A 13,041-nucleotide genomic window follows, 5' to 3' on the forward strand; every position below is an offset into this window, starting at 1 on the left:
TTGGGGAGGGGCACAACCTTGGGCCTGGAGGTTTAAACTTCCAGCAGCTGGGAGGCTGTTGGTGGGCTCCAGGATGGGGTGTCCTGCTCAGATCCCAACTCCAGCTACCATGTACACGTGGTGAGCTGTGTCCGGGTGGCCAGGGCGCCATTTGGCGCTGTTGTCAGAACCTCTGCTTAGGTAGCTCCAGGTTGATCCCACTGTGCTTCTGGGATCTGAGTCAAACCTAAAGATTCCCAATGGCAATTATTCTTCCTTTGAAGAACTTGTAATCACTTAACAATACTGGTTGGTGAACACCAGTTCATGCAAAAGCTAAGGCTTGGGGCTTGTCCAGCAGGATATCCTTTGACCTGACATAATGATGGATCAGGAGACTGGTCACATTAGGCAGAATCATAACATTAACTAGCACTCGAGAACCATAGCTGGGAGTAGATTCAGTGCAGGATGTGTGGGCCACACTCTGTGGAAATTCTAGACCCTCTGCATGGCTCAAAATTTGGGGTGGTGATGCACTAAGCTAGGTGTGATGAAGGAGCCTGCCATCAATCACAGGTAAAGGAAACCGCAACAGTCTGGACTTGTCAAGGCAGCAGCACCAGAATAATTCGTGCATCCTGAAAAGGGTGTGGGGTTGGCCGGGCTGCAACATTCAGCAGCTCATATAAGGCCAAATGGAAGGCCAGACTGTGCCGGACACTGGAATAAAACCCATTGGCATGTATGAGAACTGGATCTGGGAGTGGATCAAGTGGAGGAACTTGGGAAACTCCTGGTGAGTCATAGCTCCCACTGATGAACATGTAGTTCAGACCTGGGGGTCAGACAAGCTGGGCAAAGTAGCTCCAACAGTTGGCTAATGTGTCAATTGGTAATGGAACGGGATATACTGGGCAGGACTGAGCAAACCTTAGCCTACAAGCAAAACTAGAGACCAGGATGGAACACAGGTCATGCTGAGCTAGGATCTTGTACCTACTGGTCTACGTGAGTTAAGGACGCTAAGCCACAGTGTCTAAGGCAGAGGCCAGGACAAGCGAGGGGGCTCTGCCAAGCTGAGTCAGAGCAAACACTGGCAGACATGTGATCTACAGCCGGCAACAGGCCCAGCTGGGGAGCTAAGGGGAGACTCCAACTGGGCTGAGGTTCCCACCAAGGGGTGCATGTGCTGGAATGGGGCTATGTTCTAACTAGGAAACAGTTGTAGTCTCCCATGGCACTAGTGTGGACTGGGATTGGATGCACCAGGCCAGGTCAGACCCCAACACCGTCTGGTGTCCTGGAGAACCAGGGTAGATGTGGGACTGACTAGGCTAGGTCTCAAACCCCTTCTGAGCCATGTATGGACAATCCATGGCTGGGCTGAAACATCCAACAACAAGAACCAGAATGGGTTGAAGGCCAGCCAAGAAAAGCCACTGTTCCTGCTAGAACAGGAGGTGAACTGAGTAGGGCTGGCCCATGAAACCCCTGGTATGAGCAAAATCTGGCATTGGGAGGAGTTCTGATGGAGGATCCTGGGTAACTCCTCTGGCAGGACACAGTCCCTGCAGGTAAGCGCAAGATGCATGATAGGAAACAGCCCAGAACAAGCTATGGAAAGTTTCCCACTGGCATACATTTGGCATGGGTCGGGGGCAGACCAGGCTGAATCAGTTCATGTCATCCACTGGCAAATCCGAACACCAGGACAGAGTGTGGGTCGAGCCAGGTTTGGTCTTGACAAAAACCAGTGCATAATGAGGAATGCCAGGGTGAGGTTGCCTGTAGTGGATGTGACTGCAGCACCCAACCAACATGCATGAGAACCAGGAAGAGAGTGGCAGAGCCAGCTGGGGGGGTGGGTTAAGAGACTGGGCCCCTCACCAGACAGCTACCCCTACTGGAGAGTCTGGGTTGGGATGGGGACAGAATAGGCTAAGCAGGGCTACAACACCTGTGCGCCCCATGTGGACTAGATCAGGGAAAAGTCAGGCTGGCCTAATTGTTCCTACTGGTGCAAGCATAAATCAGAGTGGGTGAGGGTTTTTTGGGCTTAGTCACAGCATCAGCTGGCAGAAGCTGGGACGGAGGGGCTAATTCTCTCAAGTCAAATAACAGAACCACCTGTAGAGTGCATAATCCACAAGTGAGAGAGACCCGGGAGGGAAATAGTGGGTTCCTCCCTCTCGGGTCACTACTCCCACTACAGGGCACGAAAACTAGGACGGGGGCTGGGGTGGCTAGACAGAGGCACTCAACATCTGTGAGGGCTGGATGGTTGAGTTGGTTAGATGGAACTAAGTTTTAACACCCATTGACAAGTACAAGAGCCAAATGGGATGTGGGACAGACTGGACTAGTCTGCTATACATACTAGCAAACCAGGGTAGGGTGCGGGCCTGGTGGGGGTTATTGTGGGTCGCTCCAACTAGGCTAGAGCTCACATTGGTTGATGTAAGGGCCGAGTGTGTGCTGGGCAGAGCCAGGCTGGACTGCAACACCCATTGATTTCAGTGGAAATCGGGACTGAAAACAGAAGCAACCCAGCAATTGCAACCACCAGCTGATCGTGGTGATGGACTGTGCTGGGCCCTGTGCTTGCTAGAACATACAAGAATCTGGTCTGGGAATACCTCAAAATTCCTTTGGGGATCTCCCCCATCAAACTGCTGGACTCAGAACCCTAGCAAAGAAGACAGAGGACAGAACAGGTCAATCAACCACCTCAACTCTATGTTGGCAGCTAAATACTGGCAAAGAAGACTCTATGTTGGACTACGCCAATCAGTGGATTCTTCAACAACCTCATCAAGCTGGGAGTGGCAAAACTGGCAGCAATTCATAACTGGTGAACTATTAAAAACACTTGAGCAAGTATCTCAGAGTATGCCCCACATCCGGGACTTGGGGTGGGTGGGAAACTGGGTGGGGCTTCTCCCTCAATATCCCCCTTTACCTCAGGTACAGGAAGGAAACAATATGTACATAATAGTGTTACCCACTTCCCTATAACCCCTGAACCTTTTTTTTTTTTACCGTAATTAACTGTGTAAAGATTGTCAACAATACAATAAAAAATAACTAAACAAATAATAAAGAAAGAAAGAAAAAAAAAAAAAGAACACTTGAGCAGGTATATCAGAGTATTCCCAACATCTGGGACTTGGGGTGGGTGGGAAACTGGGTGGGGCCTCTCCCTCAATATCCTCCTTTACCTCAGATACAAGAAGGAAACAATATGGACATAATAATCTTACCCACTTCCCTATAGCCCCTGAACTTTTTTACCTTAATCAACTATGTCAAGATTGTCAGCAATATAATAAAAGTATATTAAAAAAAACACCTAAGAACTCACCAGAAAATTTACAAATTGAACTCATTATTTTTCAATTATGACCATCATCACCACCATTTTTTAGCTATTTTTATGTTCTAAAACATATTGGAGTTGATTACAGTGGTAAAGTTTCTGCTTGGAACCAAGAAACCACAGAGTGCCTGGTTTGAATGCAAGTACCATGCCTGATTCCATTATACCTGCGTGCACAATTCCACGATGGGGGCCCGGCGGCATGGCCTAGTGGCTAAAGTCCTCGCCTTGAACATGCCGGGATCCCACACGGGCACCGGTTCTAATCCAAGCAGCTCCACTTCACATCCAGCTCCCTGCTTGTGGCCTGGGAAAGCAGTCGAGGACGGCCCAAGACTTTGGGACCCTGCACTCGTGTGGGAGACCTGGAAGAGGTTCCAGGTTACCAGCTTTGGATCGAGGCAGCACCGGCCGTTGCTGCCTACTTGGGGAGTGAATCATCGGATGGAACATCTTCCTCTCTGTCTCTCTTCTCTGTATATCTGACTTTGTAACAAAAAGGAATAAATCTTTAAAAAAAAAAATGGCATGGATGTTTGGTGCAGCGTTTCACACGCAATTTTGAGGACCACATGCTTCTTTCCAATAATTCTAAATACAGTATCACATTATATGATGGAAAATGTCATAGAAAAACAAAGGAAAATACACACAAAATGACAGTAATGAGTATTAGTTAATACAACTGTGTAATTACTCAGTCAGTGGGAACTGCTACTTAGCAATGTGATTAGAAATCTCAGTTAACACTCCATGAAGAAGATAAAGTCAAACCAAATCCTAGAGAAACACAAAATAATGTACATGGAGGAAATGTTATACTGCAAACATTCTACCCTATCCATGCTTCATACACCATCAGAATTTATCCCCACTCTGTTGACATAATATTGTCCTACATTCAAAACAATTGCAATGAATTAGCATATGAGAAATAAAAACCAAGACAAGTACTATCATATCAAAAACTAAAGCAAAGGCCAGCATTGGGGTATAACATGTAAAGCTGCCAACTGCAACACCAGCATCCCATATGGAATCAGCTGTTCCACTTCCAGCCCAGCTCTCTGTTCATCTCCTGGGAAAAGCAGTGGAAGATCATCCAAGTGCCTGGGCCCTGATCACCCACATGCAAGCCCTGGAGAAAGCTGCAGGCTCCTGGACTCAGCTTGGTGCAGCACTGGTTATTTTAGCCACCTGTGTAGTGAGCTAGTGGGTAGAAGATCTTTGTGTCTTTTTTTTTTAACATTCATTTATTTTTATTGCAAAGACAGATATATAGAGATAGCAGGACAGACAGAAATATCTGCTGTCCGCTGGTTCACTGCAAGTGGCTGCAACTGCCGGCACTGTGCCAATCAGAAGTTAGGAGCCAGGGGCTCTTCTGGGTCTCCCATGGGACTGCAGGGCCCCATGGCCTTGGGCTGAACATAACTACTTTCCCAGGCCACAGGCACAGAGCTGGATGGGAAGCAGGGCTGAAAGGATGAGAAGCAGCGCCAAATGGGATCCCAGGGCCCTCAAGGCAAGGCCTTTAGCCAGTAGGTCAAGGGGCCTGGCCCTTTCTCTTATTTGAACTGTCACTTGAACATAAACAAATAAAAGATTAAAAAAAGAAAGAAAGAAAAGAAATAAAGACTTTTTAAAGATCTATTTACCATATCACTTAAAAATACCAGTTTAAGAAAACACAAACATCAATTAGCAGACAGTGCTCAGATTTAGTCACCTTTGGGGATGGAGGATCAAAGAGACCTAGACTTAACCTGACAAAGGATTTTTTCAAATAGCTTGTCTACAAGGTCGCTGTGCCACCCCAGGCCTCTGCCAAGCACAACGCCAGCACCACATGTGCCCCTCAACCTTGCAGCAAAACTCGCAGGAAAACAAGGCTGTTTGTTCTAACTGCTGGAGTCTGTGCTGCTCTGGTGTCAGCAACAAGAAAACTGTCCCAGACCCTCAGGAGGAGTTTCACTGACCACTGAGCTGGGGGTTCGAGACGCTGTGGCTTAAATCAAGACCTCTAAACAATAAAAAGGAAATCCTGCCCAACATGAAGGTCGAACTGTCCCGGGCACTGCCCCCGTCCTCACTGCACAATGGGTTCAACTGGGAGGCCTAGTGTTCAAGGTCAGTGCTGCAGAGTGAGGACCCCAAGGGCCCCTCCTGGCCCCCGCCCGCCCGCCCTGGGGCCTCAGGAGATGCTCTCACACACTCACCCTTCCCAGCTTCTCACGAGTCGGGGGTCCTGCAGAGGCTCCTGCGGGGAGGGAGCTCACAGGGCAGCACTGGCTCAGCCACCTGCACCTCTTCACCAGCACAACCAGCAACGTGGCTATGGAGGCGCCCCACAACAGCCTCCCGCCTAGTTACACAGGGCTTCCTGGGCGCGCCTGATTGGACCTCTCCCACGACTACGCATGATGTAACATTGTGCAGCCAATCACTATCACAAAGCACAGAAAGGAAGTCAGCTAGGATTCTGGAGGGAGGGGGAGTGAGGGGCGGGGCTTCACCTCAGGCTGGAAGGGGCCTCCTCTCTTGCAGCTTGAGCCTTCCAACAGCAGGGGCCGCTGTCGCCTCTCACATCAGTCCACCTCAGATACACCTCATGGAATATTCCATAGCTTTGGGACTTTTCTTCACATTGGCTTTTTTACCCAGTAGCTCATTTTTTAAATGCAGATTTGTGCCCGGCGAGGTGCCCTGGGAGCTAAAGTCCTTGCCTTGAACACAACAGGAGCCTATGTGTGTTTCAGTTCTAATCCCAGCCCATCCTGCCTGCCCATCCTGCTCCCTGCTTGTGCCATGGGAAAGCAGTTGAGCACAGCCCAAAGCCTTGGGATCTGAAGGATTTTCCTGGATTCTGGCTTTGGATAGGCACAGGTCTCGCTGATGTGATCACTTGGGGAGTGAATCAATGGACAGAATATCTTCCTCTCTGTCTCACCTCCACACTGTATATCTTACTTTGCAATCAAAATAAGTAAATTTTTAAAATGTTTATATAACTGAAGAATATTTGAAAATATGATATAAATTAATCTTTGCCGTCTCATTTCCCTGACTATTGTTCAGTTCCTGGTCTGTATTTCTTGTTTTCATAATGTTCCATATCTATTTCTTATTAGTACATAGTAACTTGATGGTATATTTTGATCTCCTGTCCAGAAATCTAGCTTGATTCTCTCGATTTTCCAACAAAAGGCCCATTAGTGTATATTGATAGTTTTGTGGCTTAAAACATGACCATTCTGGGGCCTGGCGACATGGCCTAGCAGCTAAAGTCCTCGCCTCGAACGCCCCTGGAATCCCATATGTGCGCCGGTTCTAATCCCGGCAGCTCCAATTTCCATCCAGCTCCCTGCTTGTGGCCTAAGAAAGCATTGGAGGACGGCGCTAAGCTTTGGGACACTGCACCCGTGTGGGAGACCCAGGAGAGGGTCCTGGTTCTCGGCATCGGATCGGCGCACACCGGCCCGTTGCGGCCTACTTGGGGAGTGAATCCTCAGATGGAAGACCTTCCTCTCTGTCTCTCTTCCTCTCTGTATATCTAACTTTGTAATGAAAAATAAATAAATCTTTAAAAAAAAAACATGACCATTCTGCTCTAATTTCCTTTCTGTCTTTAATTTTCTGATTACACATTCATAGCAATGTATAAGAGACAAAGTGAGAAGAGGGCTTGTCCTGCTTCAATCGAGCAAAAGAAAACCTGCAGTGACACATGTAATTCATATTTCCTATGTTATATTATGATATGTTGTGTTATGATATGTATATTTGTAACTTAGTTTACACAATTTCTGGGTTTTGGTTTCTGATTTAAAACATTTCTTTTAGGGATGTTTTAAAAGTGTTTGTTGGAAAGTCAGATATACAGAGAGGAGGAGAGACAGAGGAAGATCTTCCACCCGCTGATTCACTCCCCAAGCAGCCACAAATGCCGATGCTGCACCACTCTGAAACCAGCAGCCCAGAGCCTCCTCCAGATCTCCCATAGGGGTATAGGACATCAAGGCTTTGGCTGAACTCAACTGCTCTCACAGTCCACAAGCAGGGAAATGGATGGGAAGCAGGGCTGCTGGGATTAGAACTGGTGTCCAAATGCAATCCTGGCACATACAAGGCAAGAATTTAGGCCTTTAGGCTATTACCCAGCACCGACTTTCATACATCTCACTCCTAAGTATTTCAGAAAATCCTCTCATAATCTTGTGAATGATTACAAGTTTTATGAAGGATGATGTTTATTTGATATTTACTTATTTATGTATTTATTGGAAAGACAGATTTACATAGAGAAGGAGAGACAGGAAAAAATCTTGCATCCATCTGCTGGTTCCCTTCACAAGTGGCTACAACAGCCAGGACCGTGTAGATGTGATGTCAAAATCCTCATCCAGGTATTGCATGTGTGTGCAGGGTCCCAAGGCTTGGTACCATCCTCGACTGCTTTCCCAGGCCACAAGCAGGGAGCTGGATGGGAAGTGGAGCTGCTGGTACGAACAGGCAACAATACAGGATCCTAGCACATATACAAGCCGAGAATTAGTCACTGAGCCATCGTTCCAGACCCCTATTATTTGGTAATTTTGCTAATGGATTGCCACAATGACTGGTTTTTACTAAATGTAACACAAATTTGAGACTATAAATGGACCCCACCTACGGGGCCTACTGGGCTGGTTTATGTGACATGTTCTGTGTTTCCTCCTGGGCTTTAGAAACTGATACAAGGCTATATTGCACTCCCTATCAAGATCAAATCTGGTAATTCATAGACAACAGACTCAAAGCGGCACTAAACAATAAAACTACTATATCAATGCATGAGGGGGGAATTGGGTGCGATCCTGACAACCTCTTAACAGGAGGTCATGTGCGTGGAGCAGGAGGAGCACTCCAGAGTGGAGCAGGTGGTAAGGAGGAAGCTTGGATCCCAACCATGAAGACTCCCAGACCTTCACCACAAACTATTAATACGAGCAACAAGGGCTATATCCCAACTGCCAAGGAGGCCACAGGGAATTGGATGCCCTCGGAGGCTGAGTACTCTGAGGTCACCCACCCCCAACCTGAGCTTCCGCAGGGGATGGAAGAAGTCCAAACACTACCCTGCAGAAACCAACGTCATCGGAAAGACAACCAGAAGCCCTGAGCAGTTCGCAGAAACAGAAGAACAATAAACGTCCTTCGGGACTAGGGAGGAGAGCTTTCTCTGGTCTGAGCCTGGCTTCACCTCTGGATCCCCGCCCTCCCTCGCAATGATCCTCACAGCAAACAAACAATCATACAAACTAAAAAAAACCTAAAATAAATAGACAAACAACAGAAAGTAGAGCTTGAAATCTGACAGGAAAGAGCTGGCATGGATTGGCTCATGCCTCGCTGGGTGGGACACAAAGATTAGTCACTCCTCACCATGGTGTTGAGGATTTTCCTGAACACCCCCCCCCCCAAAAAAATGTTCTGCACCTTAAATGTCGACAAACATCTTGTTAGAGTTACAAGCCAGTCCAAATTATCCCAAAATCTGCCAAGATCAACAAAATTATACTTCAACACAACAAATGGCTAAATACTAAAATGAAATAGACACGAGACAGCTGAATGGTACCCTATAGGCAGTTTAAGGTATATAGCAGCCGGTCCTGTCCTGTATATAAACTAAAATTGAGATGTCAATGAGCTAATCATAGGTTGTGGTTAGGACTTGCTTTTTTTTTTTTTTTTTTAACATACTGGTTACTCAAAACCATGTCAATTCCATAATATTGCAAATTGCTGTTGATGTTATATAGGGACTCTTAATTGACTGTGATGATATTCTACCAGCTCTAACTTGGACCAGAAATGATCTCCCCAAGAAACTGTTCAACCCATCTGGACAATAAGTAGCTGGACTCCATGCTTGGTATATGTTTGCAAGGAAACAATCTTGATTGAATTTGAACTGTAATACTGCATCAAGGTGGAGGAATCCACCAGGGGGGAGGGAAGGGGGAGGGGAGGGGGAGGGGAGGGGGAGGGGAGGGGGAGGGGAGGGGGAGGGGAGGGGGAGGGGTGGGGGAATTCCCAGAGCCTATGAAACTGTCACATAATGCAAAATAATTAATAAAAATATATATAAAAAAAGAAACTTATACAAGGCTTACCTGCCTTCTCGTGTCTCGAACCACAGCCCCCTCCTGAGGTTCTTGAGCTAGGCCTATTCAGAGGTTGTTTCATGGGACCCAGCATGCATGGCATGCACTCTAGGGTTACGTCATGCAAGCCACCCAGGCCAGTGCATCCTGCACAGCACCCTTAGCTTCCAGGCCACACAGCCCCACTCACTGTATGCTCCAGGGTTAGGCAGGTTCAGCTAGCATCACACACCCCACATCCCAAACTCTGGGCCTAGGCCCTATCAGAGACAGCATCACACACCCTCACTCCCAGTATTCCCACTGTGCCAGCTGCTCACTCAGACTACATCCTGTAAGTCCCCACACTACCCACCATCCACTGTCTCTTCCAGGGCCATGCTACCCTGATTGCCACTGAAAAACCAGGCCGAGAACACAACCCATCTGCTGCAACCCACCTGCCTGGCACTCCAGGACCATGTGTGCTTGAACAGCGACTACACCCTGCCCGCTGTCCAATCCTGGGCCAAGAAGGCTTAGCTAGTACCCCCATATGTGCCCGGCACACACATTGTTGTGCTCCAGGGACAAGGGTCACAACAACAAGCCAAGGACCAAAGGCACCCACTGGCTGCTTTTTCCAGGGCCAGGCAGGAGCAGCCGGTACACTCTACACCCGCTATCCTCCCACCATCTAATCTACTTCAGAGCCAAGTTGTCCTGGCCAGTGTCCCTGCTCCCACAGCACTGTAGTCGTCCACTTCAGGGCCGAATTGTGCTGGGGGAAGGCTGCACCTCTAACATGCTCCCTCTGTTTCCCCACTTGCCCATCCAGGGCCAGCCTTGGTGAGCCAGCGCCAGTGCACCTCTAGCCAAAGCGCACTGTCACACTGTCCACCATCTGTTCCTGAGAGCCAGTCAGGCTCAGACAGTGAGCCTGCTCCCTCAGTGCTGGGTCCCTTCTGCCGGCCACCCTGCCCTATTGGCCACAGGCTGCATGCCTTCGGTCCCCCACGCCACAACACGCCCACCGCATCAGATTACTTGTCCTTCCAGTGGTGTGTCCCACATCCATAGCCCTTCTGCAAGTTTTGTATTATTAACGTGTTTACTTTCCAAACTTCCAGGAGAGGTGAGGCCTAGCAGTAATGGAATGTGGGCAGAGAAGGCAGGGAAATGAGAATGTCTGCAGCCTTGCAAGTCTGTCCTGGCTGTTCGCTATATGGCTCTTAGGATAACATATTACTGGGGAAGCTGGAACATAGGTCTTTAGATTAACAGACAGAATTCTGGGTAATGACCATTTCTGCCTCTCAAGCTTTCCACTCAGACTGGATTGCCACATGCACTTGGCGTTTGTTAATTTCTAGTGGGACCTGTTATCACCAAACTTGGTTAATAAAAACTCCTTATCACCCTAGACTTGTCTGGCATGATCTTGTTTGCATCCCACAACACCATCCTGGAAATAAGCTGAAAGCTGAAGCGCAGTTCCTTTGACAGTGACCCAGAGATGAGGTTAGTGTGAGCCACATCTCACTGTGTTTGATATGACAACAGCTGTGAGGGATGATTAATATGCTGATTCTATCCCTGTGTTCCCTCCCCAGAGGAAGGGAACAGGAAGGGCATGGAAATAGGGGAAGACCCTGTTCTCACAGTTTAAAGGGGCCAGGAGATCCAGTCTGACTCCTCACACACTACTCCAGCGCCTTCATGTAAATAACCACCCTCTGCTTGCTCCAGGGTCAGGCAGGCTAAGATAGCATCTCCGTTCATTAAGCATGCCTGCCCACCATCCTGCTTGGCACTTAGGGCTCACACCAGCTCAAGTAGTTCGCACTGTGTCCCCCAGCCTACCTGCTGGTGGCTATAGGGCCAGGCCAGGTGGAACAGCATCCACAAGCCTCTAACATGCAGGCCCTCCAGCCCTGCTCACTGCTTGAGGCACAAGACAGCTCTGTGGACCAACCACACACACAAAGCACTCCCAACCCACCCAGCTGCCCTGTTTGCCACATCAGTTCTAGGCTGGCTCTGCCAGGGAACGTGCCACCCCTGCACTCCATCTTGCTCCTCAGGACTACCCTCACTCTCCCTGGATCCACAGTGCCTTGAGAAGTCCCACCTTGGTTGCTGCAGCACACACAGGTCTTCTGGGCAGGGAAAACCTGTGCTTCCACCTTGGCTATCACGCTTCGCTCAGGCTACTCTGGGTGGTTCTGCCTGCCACTCCAGGGACAGACAGGCTTGGCCAGAATAACATGCTGCAAAACGGAGTCACCCCACCAACCAGCCTTGGCATGCCAGGTCAGATGAGCCCAGATGTCACTTCCCGAGCTCCCAGCCTGCTTGTCAAACACTCCAGGGTTTGGAAGGCTCTGCCATCATCCCGTGAACCACAACATGCCTGTAGTATGCCTGTCCATCTGCCCCATCAGCAGCTCAAGGCCAGGCTGGCTCAGTCAGCAACCTGCTCTGTCTGAAAGATGCTGACCCACCAGACTCCTCAGGACTGCCCACCCCCTTGGCACTCTGTGCCTCTATCAGCCCTGATAACATGCCCACTGTTCCAAGGCCAGGACAAGCCACTTGGGCCAGTGTACAAGCACTCCCTCCTGCAGGCACCACACTCTTTCTGAAGTTCCAAGCCCACTTGTCCTGCGCCCACCATGCCTCTAGCACTCCTGCCAGTGCCTCTAGCGCCAACCCCCTACGAGTCTACTCCAGGGACAGGCAAACTCCCCCATTCCCCGATTTCCCTCCCTACACCATCTGCTTCAGGGCCATACAGGCCCTTCCAGTATCCCCACACACCCAGCACAAATTCCCTGCTTGTCCGCTGGCTGTTGCAGAACCGGACCAACTTGGATGGCAACCCTACACACAGGACTACCAGCCAGGCTCTCCAGGTACAGATATGCTCAACCAACCATGCCTGCACCACCACCACCCCAGCATTCAATGCCATCTGCTGCATCACCAGGGCCTCAAAACCCGGCATCCCCAACACAACTAGCCAGCCTGACCTGCCTCACAGCAGCTACCGTAGGGCCAGGCACAGTAACTCAACCACCCGGCACACCCAGCAGGCCATTGGCCCACCTGCTGCAGTCCCTGTGCCAGTCGCAAATCTAGCATTCCCACCATGCCCATTCCTACAAGCACAGGTTGGCTGCGCTGGCCACCCTGGGACTCGAGCCTGCCCAGTCCGTGGGAGTGGCTGCTGTTACAGAGCCAAGGCAGTTTGGGCAGCGCCCTCTCTGCCCTTGACCCTCAGATGCCCACTCCAGGGCCACATCACTAACATCAATAAATACCCTATGCCCCTGCACTCCACATTCCCAGAAAGCCTGCAAGCCACTCCAGGGCCAGGCTGACTTAACTGAGTCCCAGCTTCCTGCTCTAAGGCCAAGACCTGTTGTGTGGGTGCTCACGATCCCTGAGCACCCACACCATTCACCCCAAGACTGGGGAAATGGCTATGTACCCTCACGTGTAGGCTGCCCACTGCCCTGCTTGGTACTCCTGGACCAGGCAGACTTGGCCAGT

At 49.5% G+C, this 13,041-nt stretch overlaps 1 protein-coding gene and 1 pseudogene across 1 annotated transcript in view; one reads left to right on the forward strand and one right to left on the reverse strand.

The window, feature by feature from the left end:
* The window catches only part of LOC131482914 (zinc finger protein 510-like), a 138,740-nt gene extending 132,790 nt beyond the window's left edge, over positions 1 to 5,950 (reverse strand). Inside the window, exon 1 of the mRNA XM_058679146.1 lies at positions 5,875 to 5,950. The gene's annotated coding sequence lies outside the window, so the exon portion shown is untranslated. The remainder of the gene's footprint in view (positions 1 to 5,874) is intronic.
* Positions 1 to 13,041, forward strand: part of LOC131482929 (zinc finger protein 850-like) — a 420,589-nt pseudogene that overhangs the window by 213,443 nt on the left and 194,105 nt on the right.

The sequence above is a fragment of the Ochotona princeps genome, chromosome 21 (assembly GCF_030435755.1).
Source record: "Ochotona princeps isolate mOchPri1 chromosome 21, mOchPri1.hap1, whole genome shotgun sequence".
Classification (NCBI taxonomy): domain Eukaryota; kingdom Metazoa; phylum Chordata; class Mammalia; order Lagomorpha; family Ochotonidae; genus Ochotona; species Ochotona princeps.